Here is a 10,563-nt window from a genome sequence, read left to right as displayed (position 1 = left end):
TATAGAATCGCCAGTACTAAAAGCACCTAGTTGAGCAAACTGGATATTTTTAATTAAACTTCAGAATTGGTTATTTTTTATTGCGGCTAAAAGGCGCACCTGCCGCCTCTACGCAAATGTTTTATGGATCTGATAGCTTAGTATGATTTAGATAGGCGAGGTCCAGATGACAAATTGCAATATGAATATTTCTTTGTGCTTACAACATTCCGACATTGCGTCGTAACGTGATGGACACAGGCTACTTGACAACCTAGTCAAATGTGATACTTTTTACGAAACGTCAATTCTTTCGAGTTGTCCTGTGACGTCATCAATAAAAGCGGTCAAACGTCGTACTCATTGTTACTTAATTCATAAATAAAATTTACATCATCATCATCAGCCGTACGACGCCCACTGCTAGGCATAGGCCTCCCCTAAAGATCTCCACGACGATCGGTCCTGCGCTGCCCGCATCCAGCGGCTTCCCGCGGCCTTCACCAGATAGTCGGTCCATAATTGAATACAAAGAAGCAGTTTTCATTACTTTCTGCGATCCTAACTTTATATTTTTTTTATGAACTAGACGAGATCCCGCAAATTTCGGGATCTCGCGGGATTGATATTTCTAATCCCGCGGGATCTCGAATTTGCGATGTCGAGTCGGGATTGCATTCCCTACTGGGCAGTCTGAACATGTTATCTTAAATTTTCGTATCATATGAGAGCTCTCAGAACATCTGAGGCAAGCCTAACGTCAAAAAAGTTTAGGTGGAAAGGTTTGCGAGTTATTTATAAAGACGAAAGACACGAAGCAGCGCGTCGCGTGGTAAATGCAAAGACTGACACCGAGGTTCGAACCGGCGCTCCCCGATTGAGAAGCAATTCGGTGTACCACAGAACCACACTGACTCTAACCAACATACCTAAAGTACGGCTTTGAAATAAACTACTCTGGGCGCCATCCCACTCGCGTCAGACAGAGTACTGCGGGGCGAAAGACAAGAGAGAAAGCACTGCCCTATTTTTCCCTAAAAAAATAGCATGGAGAATGCTACATCGACAAGAGCGGGGCTCTTAAATTAGTGATGATGAAGCTTTTATGTTAAAGTATCTACTAGGTAGATAGGTCATCTTACGGTGCGTTCACACCAGTGATGCGCCGTTCGCGGGAAAGTGGAAATATTCCCGTTGTAAAAACTTTTTAATAGTAAGGGCATTGGCAGCTTTTCTTTTTCAAACTGTCCTTTCTTGTACTCTGATCTTATTCTCCTAAAGCTTTAAAAAAACTTGTACGGTCATATGTATACACTTTGAAACCATGTCACATTAACTTTTTTCACAAATTGAACCGTAACTCTCATTAAAGGTCAAATATGATAGTGTGACAGGGTTCTAAAGTGGGTACATGATATTGCTCATGACTGTACATAACGCCTTTGCGCCTTTTAACCAAAGTGATTTTTGTGACATGTTCCCACCGGGATTCGAACCCGGGGCCTCCGAATCGTGAGACCAATGCTCAACCACTGGACCATAGAGACCGATATGTATGACTTTGTGAAACGTACCCTGGAAAGTCCTTGGGATCCCGAGACCGTTAGATACGGCAATGCATTGCCTTGTCCGTTAGAATTTTTAATAATCTGCCTGAGTCTTTAAAATCACTCCAATTTAACTATTTTAAACGCGCACTGTCCTCATGGCTAACGGAAAAGTGTTTTTTGTTTGTGTGTTGTTGGTGTTTTTTGTGTTGTGTGTTGTGTGACAACGAAGATAACAGTAATCAAAATTGCAATAAATACCGACATCATAAGGTTGTTGTAACTCATGTGGCTATGTAACAGCTCTACATCTGCCGAATTAAGACCACCTCCCGCGGCGTTCTGGGCAATGATGATTTCTTCCTTGCTCGCACCTTTACCCATGTTGACGTTTATTTATTTATCATAAGTCCATCACTTTATAACCACTCACTACACTCGATCTAATTTTCGCATAAGTTCCGATGGCAGGCCATAGCAGGCTGTGGCAAGGGTCGCCATGTGGTGATGGGGCTTGGAGGAGATCGTTCAAAATAATAAGTCCTTTGAATAACGGGATACACGTGTTTATTAAGACATGGTACAATACAGAATGCCTCTTACATCGGTTACAATAATACTTATAGATCGTATACCGAACCTCTAAATATAGTGAGATTAATATAAACAAGGTGTGCCTCACTACATTACTTATAAACTGCCTATATACGTCCCACTGCTGGGCACAGGCCTCCCCTCAATCAACCGGAGGGGGTATGGAGCATACTCCACCACGCTGCTCCACTGCGGGTTGGTGGAGGTGTTTTTACGGCTAATAGCCGGGGCCAACGGCTTAACGTGCCTTCCGAAGCACGGAATCATCTTACTTTTTCGGACAATCAGGTGATTCAAGCCTGAAAAGTCCTTACCAAACAAAGGACAGTCTCACAAAGTGATTTCGACAATGTCCCCATCGGGAATCGAACCCGGACCTCCAGATCTTGAGCCTAACGCTCTAACCACTGGACCACGGAGGCTGTTAGGACCACGGAGGCTGTCTGACTACACTACTTAGTTCAACAATATCTGATTGAGAGATTTCTACCCGCATCGTATATGTTTGCAGTTTGTTTTATTATTTGAACTTTGACTTAACGTTGTTGAATGAAAAATAATTTTGTTACACTTCTATTTTTGTTTTATTAGTTTTCTGTAATTTTTATTGACTTTTATTAATTTGAATTTGGTTTACTGACATGTGAATTAATTTAATGACATTTATTTAAATCTATACAACAATTAATTTCATTATAGGATTTGTATGAATTGACATTTTTATATTTAAAATTTTATAAATGCGTGATTTATGTATATTAAATGCACGGTAAACTATATTTCTTGTAACATCTGTCACACTGCATTGATGGCAAATAAAGAATTGTATCTTATCAATATGCTGTGTGAATACGACGTTCGGTTTTTCCAGATCCTATGAAAATAAATTTCGGCAAAACGTGACTACGTGTGGACGTACCGTTAGTGTCGACAGTAATGAAAGGATACGCCACTCTGCGTAGGATGTTTTTGCGTCATTTGGTCATGCTACGTCACTTTGAAGGCTCCATTCAACGTGTAGGTTATTGGTGACTATTTTATTTAGTCTATCTATCTATATCATCATCATCATCAGCCATAATATGGATGAATAGGGAGAACGGGCCTTAAACCATCACGCGGGCCCAGTGCGGATTGATGGTTATTAACGACTGCTAATGCAGCCGGGACCAACGGCTTAACGTGCCTTCCGAAGCACGGAGGAGCTCGAGAATAAAACTTTTTTTTTGTGGTCACCCATCCTATGACCGGCCATTGCGAAAGTTACTTTACTTCAACAATCGCAAACCGAGCGCGTTTACCGCTGCGCCACCGAGCTCCTCATCTATCTATATCATCCTAAATTCATATCCAATTTTGGACGTAGGCCTCTTCCATGTTTTTCCACTTCCGACGATCTTGGGCTATCGACATCCAGTCATATCCTGCGTGCCGTACGATGTCGTCCTTCCATCTCATTGGTGGACTTCCTCTCGGTCTCGTGAGTGCTCGTGGGCGCCACTCTAACAATACTCAACACTCTAACTGTAATTTTATTTAGTAATATGGCGATATTGATATTGCTGAGGAGCTCGGTGGCGCAGCGGTAAACGCGCTCGGTCTGCGATTGTTGAAGTTAAGCAACTTTCGCAAAGGCCGGTCATAGGATGGGTGACCACAAAAAAAATGTTTTCATCTCGAGCTCCTCCGTGCTTCGGAAGGCACGTTAAGCCGTTGGTCCCGGCTGCATTAGCAGTCGTTAATAACCACCAATCCGCATTGGGTCCACGTGGTGGTTTAAGGCCCGATCTCCCTATTTATCCATAGGGAAGGCCCGTGTCCCAGCAGTGGGGACGTTAATGGGCTGGTGATGATGATGGCGATATTGATATACAGGGTCTTAGTGATATCGTAACGACTACTGAGGGGCTTGATTCAGACCATGTCTGAGTTAATATCAAGTGGATTTTTTCTTTTTTTTTTGTCTCGCAAAATTCATGTTTTTTTTAATCCCAGCCACCAGTATAATGGGCACCTTTAAACCAGGTACGAGAGGGGGCGGTATTTTAGACTGACCTGCAGTGTTTGTGCAATAATTTAAAATGTTTTAATTAATCGTTATTTTAAATTATAAGTGCCAAATTGTATATAAATAGTTTTTTAATTACTTATATTCAATTCTATACTTTTTTAAACTCAAAGTTTTCGTTACCATGTTACTAACATCCTGTAAAGACACTTTCATATTCGAGTTATAAGCATAAGACGTGGCTGCCATCATCCCCATAGCATAATCCTGTTTTCACAGGGCCCGCTTACCTACTTTAGCTGAAGATTCGACAGGTCCAGTTTTTTGCAGAAACGACTGCCTGTCTGACCTTAAAACCCGAAGGGAAAACCAGCCCAATACAGCATAAAACGTGGCAATATTGCCTCTAATGCAGAGAATCTTATCGACGTAGTTATATGTACGGTCACGAGTACTAACATGTATATATACACTTTGGAACCATGTCACATTAACTTTTTTGACAAATTAAACCGTAAGTCTCATTAAATGTCAAATATGATAATGCGACAGGGTTCTAAAGTGGGTACATGATATTGCTCATGACTGTACCTTACCTATTGGCGAACCCGATCCGTTGGCGATGTGTTTTAATTTTAATTTTGACGTGACTTATTGTATATTTGCCGTAAATGGCATTAACTACTTGGCCGGACAAATGGGGAGCGCTGAAGGCTCTCACCCGGTACAACGTTTAAGACAACAGGCCTGAGGGTGCCCAGTTGGGCGCGAACCTCGAATCAGAGCGTCGTCGAGAGGAAAAGAATTAATCGACCCTAGTGTAGTAAATCGTCGACCACGCCGGCGGGCTCGGTATTGGGAAGCAGGCGATTTATGTATAGATAGATAGATAGATAAAATACTTTATTGAGCACAATGGACACAAAATACAGAGATAAGGACAACATATACAGAAAAGCACAACAGGCGGCCTTATTGCTCATGCAGCAATTTCTTCCAGGCAACCTTTGGGTACAGGAAAATTTTGTACAAGTATAATAATAGCGGGTTAGTACATTCTAACAAAATAAATAATTAAAAGAACAACCTACATAAAATAAGTACATTTAACTACATATATATATTATACATAAACCCACACCTCACCTCATAACCTTTGATTTTATGCCGTTTCGTACAAGAATCAGACGATGTCACTTACACCCCGTACAAGTACGTACGATCACGAGCATTAATATGTATACACTTTGGTACCATGTCATATTAACTTTTTTGACAAATTGAACTGTAAGTCTCACTAAATGTCAAATATGTTAGTGCGACAGAGTCCTAAAGTGGGTACATTATATTGCTCATGACTGTACAGGGGCCTGTTTCATAAAACTTACAATTGTAATTACAACGACAATTTAGTGTTCATTACGTAGCTAATTTGAAACTGCAAAATATTTGTGATCACACACTCCGCAATGTACATCAAATTGTCATTGTAATTGTAAGTTTTATGAAACAGGACCCAGGTGTTAGGTTAAATAACGAATACTGAGGGGGATGATTCAGACCATGACTCTGAGTTGATATCAAGTGGATTTTCTTGTCGGAAAAAATGTAGTGTTGTTTTCAATTATTTTCCGTTCCATACTTTTACGACGGAAAATTCCACTTGATATCAACTCAGAATCATGGTTTGAGTCACCCCTAAAAGTTTTCTTTGCCATGTCACTAACATCCTGTATTATAGAGTAGGTATCTAAGATAAACAACATGGCATATTGTAAGTTTTTGCTCTTGCCTCCGGTGTAACATTTATATAAAGTTTGATATTACATCAAAGTTGTTTCTTTTGGCACGTGAATATACAAGTGCAAGTGACTTTTCGTCGCAAGATGAAAGTTATGTTTGAAATTTTTAGTAGGTCATCAACACACATGAGTTCTTCAATATGTATCTATTCTTCTTCTTATCGTGTGGATTGTGAGGTGGAATACCAGCCTCATGAACCCTGGTGTCAGGGTAATTATTGCCAAAGTCTCACAAAGTGATTTCGACCATGTCCCCATCAGGAATCGAACCCGGACCTCCAGATCGTGAGCCTGACGCTCTAACCACTAGACCACGGAGGCTTTTCTACCTAACACTATTTTTCTTAGTATAGTAGTTAACTCCTTGCTATTATTATTATTTTCATAAATAAATAATTATTTGTATCTCGTTTCCATATCTCGGGACTATGGAGTCCCGGACTTTCAGAAGGCGTGTGTGGGGCCGAAGCCACCACGTAGGGGGCCCCTTGAGACAATTTAATCTAATTGTGGTGTGACACCAATTAATGTTATTATAGGGACAACATTTAATGGATCACTCGCCCTTCGCAGTGCATATAAACTTATGATATTTATAAACAGTACACTTACTGTTATATTGAATGTAGTGGAACATGAGTGAGCAAGTTTAACTGGAATGGAAGTTCTGTGTTCGCCTAATGCGGGAATTGTGTACCGTGCTTGTCAGTTCATCACAAGTCACTTGCTGTGAGCTGTTTACTCACTCCGGTTTCCTTGTTTATTCGATAGTTTGTACCTTTATTTAAACACATTGCCGAGTCAATCATATTAAAAACATTAATTAGTATTCTTAAATTATTTTAATTTTTTTTAAAATATTTTTTTATTCGAACTAAATAAAAAAGCATTAAAACCACCACAGGCATCGCCAAAAAGGAACTAAAACAAGAATTATCCATATTATATAAATCCACAATAGTTACGTCAAAATACAAACCGAAATCAGTGTAACCCAACTAGTTGGCCACCTAGTTCCGCTCACTTGCAACAGATGGCGCCACATTCAATAATGGAGTCTTCAAGCGGTCGTGAAACGCGATATCGAAGTTTACACAGCAAGACGCATATAGTATACAACTTCCAACACAACACTGTTGGATCGTCGATCCCTAGTCACACTAACAACTTGTGACTAGCGGGGTACTATGCTCAGTTCGGTACCCCGAAAACATCCTTTGGCGGTAGCACATCCTTGCCGCCAAATCAGCAACAAGCTTCGTCATTATTCGAATAGCCCGTCCCGGATCATTTCTGGCTTAAACGGACCCATCAAACTGGCAGCATTTCCGCGCTGAATTGCCAGAGAGATACGCTGAACCAGAAATGAACCGGAGCGAGGGTCTTGCCCGCTTTGCCGATAGGTCTTTTTCGATAGTTTACATGTTTATAGTTGTGAACGTCAGGTCCGCCTATGTAGTATCAAAAAATCAAAAATCAAAAGTACTGTACAAAAAAAATATATATCATAGTTACATTATACAAAGAAAAAATACAGTTCTTAGGTACAATTTATTAACCCAATCGGGCGTGCAATATTACATAGGTATACTTAAATTTACAATACTTATTAAAATCTAATTCATACACAAATAAACTATCTCATATGTTATTAAAGTATATGCAGAGAGATTAAAAGAAATAGAAATACTCTTTATTTGCCTTTGAAAACGGTACATTAAATTTAGATTGATTGATGTTCATAAAAGTCCCTCCTTATCAGCTATCAACAATAGCATGCAAATATTGTTACAGTTCAGAAACATTTCCAATAATTTATCATTTATATCATTTACAACCAAAAATAAAAAAGTTTTCATCTCGCGCTCCTCTGTGCTTCGGAAGGCACGTTAAGACGTTGGTCCCGGCTGCATTGGCAGTCGTTAATAACCATCAATCCTGCGTGATGGTTTAAGGCCCGATCTCTCTATCCATCCATAGGGAAGGCCCGTGCCCCAGCAGTGGAGACGTTAATGGGCTGATGATGATGATGATCATTTACAACACATTTTTCCAATTCAATATTTTTGGGGTAAAAATTCTTTGATGCTATAAAATTACCGTATGTGTTTACCCCCGGGAGTGATTGTACGCATTTTGAGCTGAAAACGGTGATGATGACAATCACGTGGTTTCCAGGATTTGTGCCCGGTTAATGGCACTAGCTCAGACTTAAACGTAGCTGGCAGAGTTTATTTAAGTTTAACAATTAAAACAACAAATATACTTAGGTATGTACACTTTGTCGAGGTTTATATTGGCTTTATTTCTGTATAATTGGTAAGTAACTAGGTACTAATTTAATAATCTACCTATCTAAATAACGCGTCACAAAATTACTCAAATTCCTAATTTCACTAGTCAACCTAAACTAAACTAAACCGCACAATTTGCAACTTTATCAAGAGTCAGCGTGGAAAGGGCTGTAATTTTAGCTTAGACCACATTTTACGGGTCCTATTTAAGTTTGATGTAAACAAAACTCCATTGAAATTCATTATGAATAGGTTGACATAGTTAAAATATTCTTTTCGCTAAAGGAGGATTAGCGTAGCTTAACTTTTATACATCTTTGTACACGTGCGGTTTGTGGATCAGCTTTACGAAGCGTATACACAGTGACCTGAGAGTGCAATACAACAATGCGTTCAGGGCGCTGCTGGGGCTGTCGCGACGCTGTAGCGCCTCCGGTATGTTCTGCGAGGCGCGTGTAGACGACTTCCACGCGATCATGCGTAAGCGCTGTGCGTCTCTGTTGCGCCGTGCGCGTGCCAGCCCCAACACCATCATGAGCGCATTGGTGGACCGGTACGACTCGCCGCTGCTGAACCGCTGGGTGCAATTGCACGCTGTACATAGCTGCCCGCGGCTTCGGTGACTCGGGCCGGCCTCATGTAGTTTATTTTTATGTTGTCGTCTTTCGAATCTGTTACTAATACTAGGTTAAGCTTTTTGTTACTAACTAAATATGGACTAGTTTCCCAAATTAATAATTTGAATTTGAATTTGACACATTCAGTGCGCATGAACCACATATGAGGCAATACATTTGAAACTCATACGTGCATGTCCCATATGTGGGGCACAGTTTTTCTTGACATAGTATGTTTATGTACATAAATTCCAACGTGTTTTGTTCCAAAACATTGCACGTGAGGAGTTGATATCTAATTTTCAGTTACACAGTGAACGTGTTAAGCTTATTACTATTTTTAATTAAACGATTATATAACAATGATTTAAATTCAGAATAGAATATAATAGAAATAGTTTAACATAAAAGGGCGCCACACACAAAAACAAAACAATAATATCATATCAATTTTTTTACAAAACAATTATAAAAAAGCAAGCAGGATGTTCGTCGAAATGATCATAAGGTGGTGGTGGACGTCCTGAGATAAAAGGGCCTCACTCAGCACAAGTCGCAGCGTGAATATCGAAAAGATGCGCATGCGATAATGATTGATACTTGAGAATAGATTACACACTCCTGGTGAGCACCGACCCTTTAACCAACATAAGTGGTTTAAATTACAATGACATGACATAACTTACATGAATGGCATGACTTTTGGCACGCATTTTCGACTCTGTGTGCAGGTTGCGGATTCCGAATACATCCCGCTTAGGGACTGTACTGACAAGTATCGGTCCCCGAAAGACGTTGTATACGATCCTGACGACCCGATTTTACTCTAGCCATAGAGGCGGCCTGATTGGCTGGTGGCTCGCGACAACAGACACTTCAGAACCCTGATACCGATCACGCCGGCGTGGTCAACGTTTTTCCTCATTCGGCGCTTATTAGTAAATATAATCCTTTCAGACGACGCCCTGAGCTGAAGTTTGCGCCCAACTGGACACCCTCAGGCCTGTTTTTTTAAATTTTATGCCGGTTGAGAACCCTCAGCGCTCGCCGTTTGTCCGACCAAGTAGTTAATGCCGTTTGCGGCAAATACACAATAAGTACATACATACATACATAAACTCACGCCCGTAATCCCTAATGGGGTGGGCAGAGCCACAAGTAATCAAAGACAACTTGCAGCCACTGTTGATACGATGTCGTAAGCTGGATATGATACACAATAAGTCACGTCAAAAAAACCTGTGTGCAGGAGGAAGAAAACAAATTACGACGACAGCCCGCAATGGAACAGCGGGATGGAGTATGACCATCACCAGGAAGACGTCGGCGTTGTGTGTGGAAATGTGCTGATAAAATAAATAAAATACATATAGAATACACAACGCAACTAAGTATTTTGCATTCCAAATAGCTTTCAGTTGATTAAAACCGATATAACTTTCAACATCAAATGATTAACTGTACCAGTAGCGTTCAATTAGATTCAAAAGATTCTTTTCTATAGGGAAACCTTTTAATTTGCGAGGAGCTTCGTTTGAAAATGTCTAAAAGGTAAGGTTTATTTCTCTATTTTCATTCGTACCCATACTATGTCAATACTAGAGTAAAGTAAATTAATGTTTTCAATTGGCTAGCTAGCGGATTACTGGTTTGCACGTTTTAGGATTGCCTACTGGAATCCTAAGGGCCCCATATCACTCATGCAGTTTTGTGTTATATGTA

The sequence above is a fragment of the Pectinophora gossypiella genome, chromosome 21 (assembly GCF_024362695.1).
Source record: "Pectinophora gossypiella chromosome 21, ilPecGoss1.1, whole genome shotgun sequence".
NCBI classification, from domain to species: Eukaryota; Metazoa; Arthropoda; class Insecta; order Lepidoptera; family Gelechiidae; genus Pectinophora; species Pectinophora gossypiella.
This window is presented reverse-complemented; position numbering follows the sequence as displayed.